The sequence below is a fragment of the Chrysemys picta genome, chromosome 5 (assembly GCF_011386835.1).
Source record: "Chrysemys picta bellii isolate R12L10 chromosome 5, ASM1138683v2, whole genome shotgun sequence".
Taxonomy (NCBI): Eukaryota; Metazoa; Chordata; order Testudines; family Emydidae; genus Chrysemys; species Chrysemys picta.
In genome coordinates this window covers 118,492,503-118,506,545 of record NC_088795.1, presented here as the reverse complement: position 1 = coordinate 118,506,545, position 14,043 = coordinate 118,492,503, and the positions used below count along the sequence as shown (strand labels likewise).

Below are 14,043 nucleotides of genomic sequence, written 5' to 3'. Positions count from 1 at the left end.
ATACGTAACATTCTCTCCCCTAGTGCTAGGAGGTAGTGGCTATGACTGGGTACCATTACCATCTGCTTTTTCACTTAAAACAAAAGCCTTAGTTCTGAGCCAGGTGTAAACTGAACGAGGGAAGCCTTCCAAATTCTGCAGAATGACTGTGGTGATGCCATTGTTACAGGGGGAGGGCCTGGGTACTGTTGCTTTTAGGTGGGCTAGGGAAGTCTCTGCCTGTGTTTGTAGCCCCAACCAACATTACTTAACTGCCCTAGTGGATGGCTCCTGTCACTCCAACTTGGCAATAACATATTTTTGTGTTTCACTGCTCATCTTACTAGTATTATAAATTGCCTTTGTGGGTAGTTTGGGAGATGCAAACTACTGAGAACAAGGTTTCAAGTGGACTGGACTGTTGATGGTCAGAAACCTAGCCAAAACACCCAGAACTCTGAGTGGGATGGTCATGGGTGAGGAAATGGAATCCAAAATTCTGCTGCTCTGTTAGATGGGAGTGCAATATTAGCCTTCTCCTCGCTCCTTCTGCTTTCGGAACACTGTGCTATCTGAAATGATGTCCTAATGTATGCGATCAAGAAAGTGGCACATAAACTACAGCTGGAGTTTGTGTATATTTCAGTTTGTAAACAAGTTTTGTGAATTTATCTTGGATTGTTTTCTGGCTTTTTTTAATAACAATTTTATTTAGGAAGTTTTAACAGACGTACCAGTAGTAATGTAAACATCAGAAAGAAAATGTTATTGCTACCTCTGAACTTACTCTTTTGTTTAGAGAAATATCATGCTGTAATGTAATCGTCCAATCTCTTTTTAGCAGGATGTTACTTTATTGCAGTGAGCCTTTTTACACCACCCAGAATGCGTAGTTTCTGGTGACTTGATTAAATTGAGTGAAACTGCTAATTGTCCTCATTTATAAAACCGGGTGTGTCTATCAAATGTTAATATTTAAAATATGGATTTTGCTGGTCAATTACTTTGTCTAAGTATTGAATAAATGGTAGCCAAATACCTAAATATTTCTTTGTCCTCTGCCTGTTTTGATGGATATGGAATTGATGGGTTAAGTTTTTCCATAATAACCTCATATATGTTTTAGAAACATTTTTCTAATTTGGGACTATTTGTTTTTTTTTTTCCCCAGTGAGAGGTTATCTGTAGCTTAGCAGCTACTAGGATACCTCTATTTCTTTGAGTATGACCATTTCTGCAAGGAAGTACCAGGAGGATTACCAAAAAATCACTGGATAATAAATATCCAACTTGTAATATTTGGTTACGAATTGCATCCCAATATTCTCTAATGGCGGGACATGTCCTCCATATAATGTCTTTCATGACAATGTCAACATTTATTCCCCTTCTGTCTCTCTATTTTTAGCCTGATGTGAGCGTTATTATTAAAACAGTATCTTGAAGAAATGTTCTTATCTTTCTACAGACTGAGGTTGCTGATCCTCTTTTCCAGATCAAAGCCCGTTACTCTGGAGTAATTTGTCTCTCCAAATTATTTTCCCGTCATGTCATTAATGGGCATTTCATTGCTATAGGAAAGCTGTCTGCAACTGCTGTATTTTTTTTCTTCTACATTGGCTAGAAACCATTGCTTTTATTAAATTTAACTTTCTATATAAAACAACTTTCCTAGAAAAGTTGAGAAACGTAATGCCTAAATTGAAGGTACTGATACTGTACAGAGTGTGGGCCAGTTAAGTTAGTTTGATTTCTAAAAAATTAGAAAAGTTTCTTTGAACAGCTGACCAACTGGACCTTTTTTTTTCAGGTCTTGTGTTTGGAAATGTTGCCATTGGGGGAGCATCATGGATCTGTAGTCTGTTCCTTCTCAGCTCTCCTGTGAAAGGGCTGATTGTCATCATGCAGTGCTTCCTGACTGGCGGATTCTCCTTGTTGACTCTGCTGTTCCTATTTAGTATTTAAAAAACAATAATTTCCCCACCTGACTCAAATGAAACAAGTGCGTTCAAACCATATGCCCGAACATTTTGTTACACACTAATTATTAGTATGCAGTGTCATGCCCAATTCTGTTTTGAGACTAATGTAAACCATGTCACAATTCACAAATGATCAGTTCTTGTATCGTCCAAAGAATGTGTAAGAGTACTTTATTGTAGTAGGATAACATAGATGGGAGCCCTTACAAATGAATAGTAAGAGACTATATAAAGTAACAATATGATAGTATAACAATTGTAGTTGGAATATTTATTGACAAAATATTGAATTGGACAACTGAAAAATGATCTAATATAATAGATGAATATTACTTGGGAAGTACACCTCTACCCCGATATAATGTGACCCGATATAACACGAATTTGAATATAATGCGGTAAAGCAGCGCTCCGGGGGGGGGGGGGGGCTGCGCGCTCCGGCGGATCAAAGCAAGTTCGATATAACGTGGTTTCACCTATAACGCAGTAAGATTTTTTTGGCTCCCGAGGATAGTGTTATATCGGGGTAGAGGTGTATTAGGCACTTTAAAATGTCCTTCTCTTCCTCACCTTAGTACTAAAGAATGCACTTTCTTCAGCCCAACCTGCAATACTTCGCTAAGTTATTTTAGCACTTTGGTCTCTTGCTATATCTGGTCCCAGTCAGTCCTTCATCCTCATCAAATATATTCCCTAGCAGTAGAGAATAAGGAAATGGCAATAAGGAAATGGATGTGCTGACGGTATTTTTGGCTTCATTAAATGTTCTCTGGGTGGCTGACTTTGTTGAAAAACTAACCTGGAAAGTTCCCCCCTGCAGGATCTAGTTCTTACCCAGTTTACTGTGGACCTAACTGTGCAACCACTTATATGTGGAAGTAACTTTACTTCCATGTGAGTGAGTTTTCTGACAACGGGACAACTCAGATAAGGGAAGTTACTCATATGAGTAAGTGTATTCAGGATCAGGTCTTTCAGATTTGAGCTTGACAAGCTGGAAGCAGACTTGAGTCCCTGCTGAGTTTGTTCTGTGTATAAAGTATGCTGGGTGGCCTTCCATTCTGTCAGCCTTGCCCCTTCCACAAGTACTTACACTACCTGGATGTGAATTTATATTTGTGACTTTTTTATGCCAGTGGAGAGAGCTGGGCTAATCTGTCTTTTTAGTCATGTGTCGTTTGGGCAGATGGCAGCCACTTTTAGTTGGTGATCTTCTAAATTATATGTGTGCATTACCAGACTTAAGAGGCTGTCCACAGATGTCACACTTACTGCAGCTTTATTTTTGGAGAGCCAATATTGCTGGTGTTGACTAAAAGAATTCCTTTTATTTTAGTGGTTGGATAAGATATTTTCATTAAAATGAGGGAGGGAGCTATCCAATTGACCTCTGAGCCTGGTCACACATTTTTAGACAGTCTCCTTCCTTTTACACCCTCCTTTTACTACAAGAAAGTTTCATTAGTGAACTTATGAACTTAACACCCACTATAAAAGTGCTCGAGCACATGAAACCGCGCTTTTCAAGCGGGAGAGGAAAGAGGAGTCCTTTTCATTTGCAAGAGCCACATAACTCTATTTTACATTCACTTCCACATTTCACAAAGAGTGAGGTGAGGAAAGGAAAATAAGGGTTTATCATCATTAGAACATTGTTTGGTGCTCCATATTTGCATTTGAGTTCCTATTATTTTACATTGCATAGATCATTGACACTGGAATCTGCTCTTTTGTATGTTACAGAGGCATCTACTTGTCACAGTTGAGCTTTCCTTTTTGTACAGTGACCTGTAGGTACATTATTCCACTTGTTTCAGAGAATCTTATTCAGAACAATATGTAATTAATATTATAGAAATTATACATATAGTATATAGTAATATTGAAAGGACTATTTAGTGGAATCTTCAGAGAAGCCTTTAGATAGGAAATGAATATCAACTGTGTTTCATTTTAGGGATGTGCATGTGCGTGTGAATTTAGATTGCTTGTTTGTGAGATGTGCCAGACTAGCAATCCTAGGTATAGAAGTCTTCTCATTATCCACAGAAGAGGGACAGCGGATTGCAAGCTTCCCTACCGCACTGCCCAAGCTATGTGCCTCATCCCCATCATGAGCTAATGGGACCATCTTTAGGGTTGAGCTTCTTAGTCTACAGTTCTTGGGCTATGCTGAGTCTGCCAGAGGTGTTAATAAGGTGATTTATTGGGGGCAACACTTGCTTCTGGGACCTGGACTGAGACCTACAAGCTTATTTCATAGCTTTTTTCTCATAACTGAGCCAATGTATTTTATAGGGTGAAAAACTGATTAGTTGTGAAACGTATTCCTCACACAATTGCCTGTATTTTGTTTGTTGCATCCTGATCACATTTGTTTTCTAGGTACTTTTCGCAATTGTATTGCACTGTGGTGCTACACACTGTTGCTGTTTGTTCATGCGTGTGCCCTGTCAAATGTATTATTTAAAAGTATATAGGAGGCCCATTTCCTGCAATGGGATCCGTGAGATCATAAGGGTACATAGAGGATTGGAAGCTTTAGATTATGTGAGTTAAAGTAGCATTAGTGCCAAACTCACCTCATAATTTTAAAATAAATAAAATCCAGACTTAACAAGGAATTAAGAAATGTGCACATAGGACCTCACCCAAAATGGATTGACAAAGGAAGTGTCTTTTCGTTAACGTCAGTGTGCTTTTGGATTAGCCCCATAACAAGCATAACACATGATCTTTCATTGTTGTTTTTAACAGCTACGGCTTTAAGCACCAGACAATGACTCCTCCCGCGAATCAGCTATTACAGTACACAAAAAAGTAGTGTCAGAAGCTATAAACTGAAGTTAAATTTAACTTCTTTGCAGTAAAGGAAAATTTCAGCTGTGTCTCTAACTAGGAAAGAATGGAATGAGTAGGGAAATCTTACTAATTTACTTTTATGCCTAAAAGTGTATTTTGATGAATGGAGAGCTGGATAATGGTTTTCATTAAGTGCTACTTTAAAATTATTTGGAGAACATTCTCTGAAGTACTTATATAAATAAGCAGTCCCAAATTAGACAAGTGCTGGTGTACCTTGCTGATTTAGGGTCTCAAAATTTACAGAGGAAGTAAGTAAAATTGAAAAGGATACAAAGTTATCATTTGACTCATTTCCAATGCTTCATGCTTTATGTTGACCAGCTTTTACAATGACATACTGGCAACAGAAGTGAACAATGAAACATTTTGAAGGGCTAGATATGTCAGAGGTTTGGGTCAGGGATTTAGGACTTCTCACTTCTTTGTCACTGTTTTGAATTTGCTCCTGGTTGTCTGATATTTAGGTATCTACTGTATGTGAGATGAGTTAGGACCTTTGCTGAGACAGATGGTCACAACACCAAAATTGCTATTACATTTGACTTTCTAGCTGGAAGTCCCAGAAAGACCAAAATCTAGATAAACATGCCAAATTCATTTACCTCCCCCAGAATTTTTGCCATTCTTACAGCATAGGAAGCACCAGTATGCATATTAGACATCAGCTGTGTGGCAAGGGCATACAATTTTAATAACTGAAATGTAGGAAAAGGCAGACAAAAAGGAGTTTCATTTAAAATACTCAACACTTTAATTGCCATGGAGAATGTCATTGTGAGTAGTGGTTTCCACCTAGCTGATAACATAGGCTGCAATGGATTGGTATTTTAAAATTTTTTTTACACTAACTGTAGAAAGAGGTCAAACAATTTCTCACTGAAAGGATAATAAATTGTCGAAATGGCATATCAGTTAGGGACTCTTTTTGAGTCAGTCAAAAAACAATTAATGGGCTCCTAGGGAAAGGATTTACTAAAAGGGGGGCTTTGATGAGAGCAAGAGTTGTGCTTTTTCCAAAGATGTCTTGTGCCCTTAAAATGCAAAAAGATCTGTAAAGAATTGTCTTCCTTTGCAAAGCATCTGCATGTAATTCCTTTGTACAGGCAAACACAGCTTGAACCACATTAAGATATATATTTTTAAGGAAGACAGATCCTCAGCTGGTATTAATAGTACAGCTCCACTGAGTACACCTCTACCCCAATATAACACTGTCCTCGGGAGCCAAATAACCTTACTGCGTTATAGGTGAAACCGCGTTATATCGAACTTGCTTTGATCCGCCGGAGTGCACAGCCCCGCCCCCCCGGAGCGCTGCTTTACCGCGTTATATCCGAATTCCTGTTATATCAGATCGCGTTATATCAGGGTAGAGGTGTATATAGATTTACACCAGCTGAGGATATGACTCTGTTTTCAATTCAGGATTGGTTAAAAGGTGATAAAAGATTAAAAAATGAAGAAAGTATAGTGCTAAGCTGTCTAATTATTCTGTCTCTATGAATGCAGAATAAAGAAAAGTGATTAACAGTGATAGCAATGTGCTGCTTATCTAGGTGTGGCAGCATACCAGAATTCTGCTGGACATGCAAAAGCAGTAATGTTCAGGTCATTTCACACTGTTGACGTATGGTGTACAACAGCTTTGTGACCAGTATCCCTGAATCCCGATGGAAACATTTTTTTAAAAGAAAGCTGTAGACCATTTACCATAACTTTAAAATGTAATGTGGCTATTAAAATAAAATCTTAAAGACAAAATTACGATTGAAACTAATTCTGTGTTTTATAATTGTCATGGGTGATCTTTAAGGTTCTGGCAATATAATAAAATATTATCTATTTATTTAAATTTGCATTTTGATAGCTGCATCATTGGAAATTTATATTAAAAAAGTCTAGTTAGTGCATCCTTCTAGCAAGCAGCTTTCATTCCTCTATTAATAAACGACTGGCTTGCCTCAGTTGGTGTCAGACAGGAATATCATACTTGAAGCCAAGATGCTGGTGTCCCAGCTGGCACACCTCATGGCCTTGTGTTGTGGTCTGTTGCCAAATCCCCTAATGCTAATGAGGCATGTCTACACTACAGCAACATAGCTACAGTGCTTCCTACATCGACAAAAGGGCTTTTCCAATGATGTAGTTAATCCATCTCTCGGAGAGGTAGTAGGTAGGTTGATGGAAGAATTCTGTTGACCTAGCCATATCTATGCGGGGGGTTAGGTTGACCTAATGACAATGCTCAGTATGAGTGATGTAGCTAGGTGGATCTAATTTTTAAGTTTAGAGTAGGCCTCAGTAACTCCTGTCTTTATACCATTTCCTCTCTGAGCTCAGATTGGCTCAGCTCTGAGGCTGGGAATCTGTAGGACATGCAGAACTGTCAACTGATAATAGATGGCTTTCTGTATGGCTTGAAGAGACCTACTGAACATGCTTAATAACTGACACCCTTCTGGGATTTTCTTGGTACTTATCTTACAACATATGCAGAGACCTAGATTCAAGCAAATCATAGAAATGTAGGGCTGGAAGGGACCTCAAGAGGTCATTTAGTTCATCCCCCTATGCTGAAGGAGGACCAAGTATACCTAGACAATTCCTGGCAGGTGTTTGTCTAAGCTATTCTGAAAAACCTCCAGTGATAGGGATTTCACAACCTTCTTTGGTAACCTACTCCACTACTTAACTATCCTTCTAGTTAGGAAGATTTTCCTAATATCTAACCTAAATCTCCCTTGCTGCAATTACTACTTGTCCTGTCTTCAGTGGACATGAAGAGCAATCCTCTGTATGATAGCCCTTAACTTAGACTTGATGTACACTAGGAAATTAGGTCGGTATAACTCTGAACAAGACAGTGAAACTGATCTAACCCTCAGGGTAGACAACACTAGGTCTATGGGAGCATTCTCCCGTTAACCTAGCTACCACCTCTCGGGGAGATAGATTACCTACGCTGACAGGAGAAGCCCTCCCATTGGCATAGGTAGCATCTTCACTGAAGCACGACAGCAGCACAGCTGCAGTGTTTTAAGAGTAGACAGGCCCTTATTTGAAGACTATCAGGTACCCTGGCAGTCTTCAGTCCATTCCTTCTCACCAGTGCTGCTCTCCCTTTTGTGTATTGCAACAATTTATTTTTTAAGTCTAAAGCATGTGGGTTTTATTAGCACCTAGCGTAGATGTTTGGAGTTGTCCAGGACAAGCCAACACATTATTAAAGGTGTCAAACCCTGTCTACATTACGTGCTAATACATTTTTTAAAAGTACTTAATTAAAATATGTTAGCTAACACATTTTAAAAAACCCTTAGTTTAGAGAAGGCCGAAATGTGTTCTGGGACCACTTCAGTAACTGACAGAAAGCTTAATGCTATGTTTGAAAATTGTAAGATTGTTTCTTAATTATTGTGACTAAGATTCAGTTGTTTGTCAATCTGATGTATTTATGAAGGGCCTGATTTTGTAGTCCTTACACAAGCAATAGTTACTCACTAGTTGTCCCCTTCAAGTGACTAAGGATTGGAGGACTGGACCCAACAACTGAATATTTTATTTTTATTGTTAATGACATCTGCTATAAAAGCAAGATGAAGATATTGGGGAAGCATAAAAGGGGATACAAATTCTAATTCAGATCTTACTTTGTGTTATTAATTTGTGTCTGGTTACTGGTTAGCATTTTTTCATGCCTGTATATTAGGAGACCATTTCATATCTTTAAATTATAATTTCCCTTTTCCAGCAAATCTCGTGTTCATTGGTTTTTGGAGACTTGGACTTCATAGGAGAAAATTCAGTTCACATGTTAAATGGATCTAGCTAGGTTTCCGAGTCTGCTGTGGACCTTTCTTGTAAGGTGATTACTGTTCTCCACTCATTTCTACTGATTTCAGGAAGTCGTGGGTACATGGAGCTTTTCAGGAAGTGCTCAGCACCATGCAGGATTGTGCCCCAAATGTACAAGTTATAGCTTGTCTACATGGTGCATTAGTCTGCACTGGAGAGGTGTAAATTCTAGTGCGCCCTAGCATGTCATGCAACTGGCCCATGTGAACCCTGCTGATGCACACTAAAAGTTCCCTAGTGCACATTAATGTAGTGCTGTTTCAAACGCTACTACATTCATGTGCACTAGGGAACTTTTAGTGTGTGCTTGCAGGGTCCACATGGGTCCACTAGTGTGCAATGCACTATTGTGCATTAGAATTTACTCCCCTCTAATTAAGACTAAGGCCTGGTCCCCACTAAGCCCCCACTTCGGACTAAGGTACGCAAATTCAGCTACGTTAATAACGTAGCTGAATTCGAAGTACCTTAGTCCGAACTTAGCGCGGGTCCAGACGTGGCAGGACTCCTCTCGGCGAGCTGGAGTACCGGCGTCGACGGCGAGCACTTCCGGGATCGAGCCGGGATCGATTTATTGCGTCTTAACCAGACGCGATAAATCGATCCCAGAACATCGATTGCCTGCTGCCGGACCCTCCGGTAAGTGAAGACGTACCCTAACACACCATGTAGACAAGTCTTTAGTCCTCCTGTCTCTTCTCCTAACTACATGTTTTAAAATATCAAGAGGAACATGAAATGTTGATAGTTTAGTTTAAAAGAAAGTTTAGCCAGGAAGAAAAGAGGTACTTGTCCTGAAAACTTAGATGTTCTTGTTGTAGCAATATTTAACTGAGCAGGTCCTCTCTTTCAATATTGTTTCAGTGTTCCTTTTTATTACTTTCTTCTTAATTGCATTCTTATAGAAGGCATTTCAGATCCATGCACATTTCATAACTCTTTCTCCTCTGGGTTTTAGTTTTCACAAAGCATGGAGGCTGTTTGCTTACGCTGGTGCTGAAAATGATTTCTTCATTAACTGCAAATCAGGCTCCCCTTTTATTGATCCTTCTTGCTGCTGGTGCATGCTCTTGATGTGATGATCTAATAGCTTAGTGATGCTCTTCCGGAATCTGGTATTTCTTATTTCTTCTTCGAGTGATTGCTCATGTGTATTCCACAATAGGTGTGCGTGCTCGCCACATGAACCGGTGCCGGAAGTTTTTCTCCTAGCACTACCCCTAGGGTGGTGCCCCTAATGACCCCTAGAGTGGCGCCTCCATGGCATGGTATAAGGGGCGCTGCACGCTCCCCCCACCCTCAGTTCCTTCTTGCCACCAGTGAAGGTGCTTTGGAACTGCTCTGCTCTAGCTTGTTTGCAGCTCTCCTCCAGAACTCTTGTTCGTTCAATGTAGTAGTACCTGTAGTTAAAGTTTAGTTTAGTGCGCCCAGGCCGGGGCATGCCCCGTGCTCCAGGTTTTAAGTCGTGCGACACTTGTAGGTGACTGATGCCGCACACGGACTGTTTATGCTGTTTGGGTGAAACCCATCTCAGCGATTGCTGCAAGATTTGCAAGTCGTTCAGTCTTTGGACCAAAAGAGAGAGAGACATTCAGCTCCGGGCCATCCTGATGGAGTTGGCGTTGTCCCCAACTCTAGAGTGTTGCTCCGAGTCGGCACTGGGTATCACAGTGTCGGTGAGTGGTGACCCCCCCCGGCGCCGTTTACCAGTCGGCACCGCTCTCCATCCGCGGGGCACGCCAAGATGGCTGAGAAGAGGCCTTCTCCGCCGCAGCACCGGAGCAAAACTGGGGGAGAGGCTAGACCCATGCTGGGCAGTTCTTATAAAAAGTCGCAGGACTATAAGAAACGCCTGCAAAGGCAGTCCCTGTCTGCCCCCCAGCCTGGGTACTCCAAGGGCAAACAGGTGGGGAAATGGCAGTTTTGACGGGACGCCCAGTTTGCATCAGGGATCAACTCACAATAAAGCTTCCCTTCTCCAAGTGGTTGTGTGCTTTTCTCCCGGAGTGGTCACGGCTGACCTCGGACCGATGGGTCCTCAGCACCATCTACTGGGGCTACACCCTCCAGTTTACCTCTGCCCCCATCCCTCCTGGGGGACCCCTCTCACGAGGCTCTGCTCGAGCAGGAGGTGGGTCGGCTCCTTGGTGGTGCCAGTGGAGTTCAAACGCAAGGGGTACTACTCCTGCTATTTCCTTATCCCGAAGGCCAAAGGGGGGCTCAGGCCCATCCTGAACCTGTGAGGCCTGAACCAGTTAATGGTGAAGCTCAAGTTCCGCATGGTCTCTCTGGCCTCCATCATCCCCTCCTTGGATCCTGGGGACTGGTATGCTGCCCTCGATCTGCAGGATGTGTACTTTCACATCCATATATTCGAGGGGCAGAGGCGCTTCCTTTGTTTCATGGTTGGGCAGGAATACTACCAATTTACGGTCCTCCCGTTTGGCCTGTCCATGCCCCCAGGATATTCACAAAGTGTATGTCTGTGGTGGCGGCCTACCTCACACGCCATGAGGTCCAGATCTTCCCCTATCTGGCTGATCAAGGGCAGCTCCCAGTCGCAGATGTGGGATCACGTGGCGCTCCTCCTGTCCATGTGCGCCATTCTGGGCCTATTGGTGAACGACACCAAGTCCACATTAGTCCGAGTACAGCGTATAGAGTTTATCAGGGCAGTCCTGGATGCCACATCAGCCAGGGCCTCCCTCTCACCGGACAGGTTCGAGACCCTGAAAGGGCTCATCGACACAGTCACAAGGTTTCCAGTGACAACAGCCAGAGCGTGTCTCCAGCTCCTGGGTCACATGTCGGCGTGCACATATGTGGTTCGCCATGCCAGACTCAGAATGAGGCCCCTCCAACTCTGGTTGGCCTCTGTGTTCTCCCAGGCCAGAGACAGGATGGACAAGGTCCTCACTGTGCCCCAGACGGTGATCACCTCCCTACAATAGTGGTTCTCCCCGGGAAACATGTTCCAAGGGGTCCCATTCAGAGGCAGGCCTACTTCGATGGAACCGGTGTCCGATGCATCATCACCTGGGGTGGGGAGCCCATGTGGGGGACATTCAGACCCAAGGTCTGTGGTCTGCACAGGAGCTGGCCCTCCGCATAAACGTCAAGGAACTCAGGGCGGTCCGGCTGGTGTGCGTGATCTTCCGCTCGCACCTGGAGGGCAGGAGGCAAGGCAGGGCCCGATCCTCTGCCCTATGCCTGGAAGTCCTCAGGCTGTGGGACTTCTGTATGGACCATGACATTTGCCTATAGTCTTACCACCTACCGGGTGCCTGGAACTCGCGGGCGGATTGCTTGAGCCGGGACTTCTCCTCTCAGCACGAGTGGTCTCCCTACCCAGAGGTTGTGCACAGAGTGTTCCAAAAGTGGGGAATTCTCCAGGTGAACATGTTCACGATTCGGCAGAACCGTTGATGTCCCCGGTTCTGCTCGGGGGGAGGGGGAGGCCTGGGACTGGGCGCTATCTCCGATGCCTTCCTCCTACCCTGGTCAGGCCAGTTTCTCTATGCTTTCCCCCCATTCCTGCTGATCGGCAAGGTCCTGGAAAAGATAAAGATGGACAGGGCTCGGGTCCTCCTGATTGCCCCGGTGTGGCCCAGGCAATATTGGTACAGGACCCTCACAAGCCTGGTGGTCTCCCCACCGTGGCCATTGCTGTCCTGCTTGGACCTATTCTCCAAGGACCAGGGCCGCCGCCTCCATCCCAACCTAGCGGCACTCCACCTCACGGCGTGACTTCTCAATGGTTAGGCTGGGAGGAAAGGATGTGCTCGGAAGGGGTTCAGCGCGTCCTCTTGGAAAGTAGGCAACCCTCCATGCGTCTCAGTGGTCTCAGTTTTCCCGATGGGCAGCTGAGTGGGGCTTTTCCCCCATGGCTGCCCCGATCCAGCTCATTTTAGACTATCTCCTTCACCTTAGAGCTCAAGGCCTGGCGCTCTCATCCGTCAAGGTGCACTTGGCGGCCATATTGGCCTTCCACCCACACTATGACTGGCCAGTTCCTTAAGGGATTGGATCGTCTCTTCCCATACATTAGGCCCCCAATTCTGCAATGGGACCTGAACTTGGTGCTGGCCAGTTGACGGGTCCCTGCTTTGAGCCGTTAGCTACATGCTCCTTGTTGCACCTCTTGTGGAAGATAGCCTTCCAGGTGGCGATCACATCTCCTAGACGGGTCTCAGAACTCAGGGCCCTGACCTCGAAGCCCCATATACGGTGTTCATAAGGATAAGGTCCAGCTCCGCCCATATCCTTCGTTCCTCCAGAAGGTGGTCTCCGCCTACCACATTGGTCAGGACATTTTCCTGCCAGTCCTCTGCCCCAAGCCCCATGCATCCGGTGAGGAGCACCACCTCCATACTCTGGATGTGAAATGGTCTCTGGCCTTTTACCTGGAACAGACTAAGCCGTTCAGGAAGTCTTCGCAGCTGTTCATATCCTTGGTCGAACGCATGAGGGGTCGGCTGATCTCCACTCAGCGGCTCTCCAACTGGATCATCTCGTGCATCCGTACCTGTTATGACCTGGCGGGAATCCCTCCGCTGTCGAGTGTAAGGTCTGCTCATCCTCGTCCACTGCCTTTTTAGCCCATGTCCACATTCAGGACATTTCCAGGGCTGCCACATGGTCTTCTGTTCACACGTTCACCTCGCATTATGTGATTGTCTCCCAGACCAGGGAGGGATGCTGGGTTTGGCAGGGCTGTGCTCCGTCCCGAGAGTTTGTGAACTCCTACCCACCTCCAACAGATATAGCTTGGAATCACCTATTGTGGAGTACACATGAGCAATCACATAAAGAAGAAAAGACAGTTACCTTTTCTGTAACTGGTGTTCTTCAAGATGTGTTGCTCATGTCTATTCCACATCCCACTCTCCTTCCCCTCTGTCGGAGTTGTCTGGCAAGAAGGAACTGAGGGTGGGGGAGCGTGCAGCGCCCCTTATATTGCACCATGGAGGTGCCACTCCAGGGGTCGCTGGAGCGCTCCCCTATGGGTACTACTAGGGGAAAAACATCCGGCACCAGTGTACGTGGAGAGCACACACACCTATTGTGGAATATTCATGAGCAACACATCTCGAAGAACACCAAGTACAGAAAAGGTAACTGTCATGTCTGTAATGTAAATCAGCTCCCAGATTTTTCAGGGTCTATTTTGTATTTATTTTAGCTAATATTTTCATCGCACTCTACGTTTATTGAAGACCATCAATAGATATGTTGTTGGAAACACCGTGAAATCCTCAAAAGGCCATACTCATGAATTTAGCAAGGTCAAAATTGGCCCCCCAAAACTGACGAAAGGGCCTAAACAGCAAACTAGTGTGATGGGAAATCAAGTCTTACATAG

The 14,043-nt window shown here is 43.9% G+C and overlaps 1 protein-coding gene across 20 annotated transcripts in view; it reads left to right on the top strand.

The window, feature by feature from the left end:
- JAKMIP1 (janus kinase and microtubule interacting protein 1) overlaps positions 1-14,043 on the top strand; it is a 254,195-nt gene that overhangs the window by 67,221 nt on the left and 172,931 nt on the right. Inside the window, exons 3-4 of one of the 20 annotated variants that reach the window (XM_065598206.1) lie at positions 1,790-1,981; positions 8,578-8,691. The exons of the other annotated variants lie outside the window; for them this stretch is intronic. The gene's annotated coding sequence lies outside the window, so the exon portion shown is untranslated. The remainder of the gene's footprint in view (positions 1-1,789; positions 1,982-8,577; positions 8,692-14,043) is intronic. 20 annotated transcript variants of the gene reach the window in all.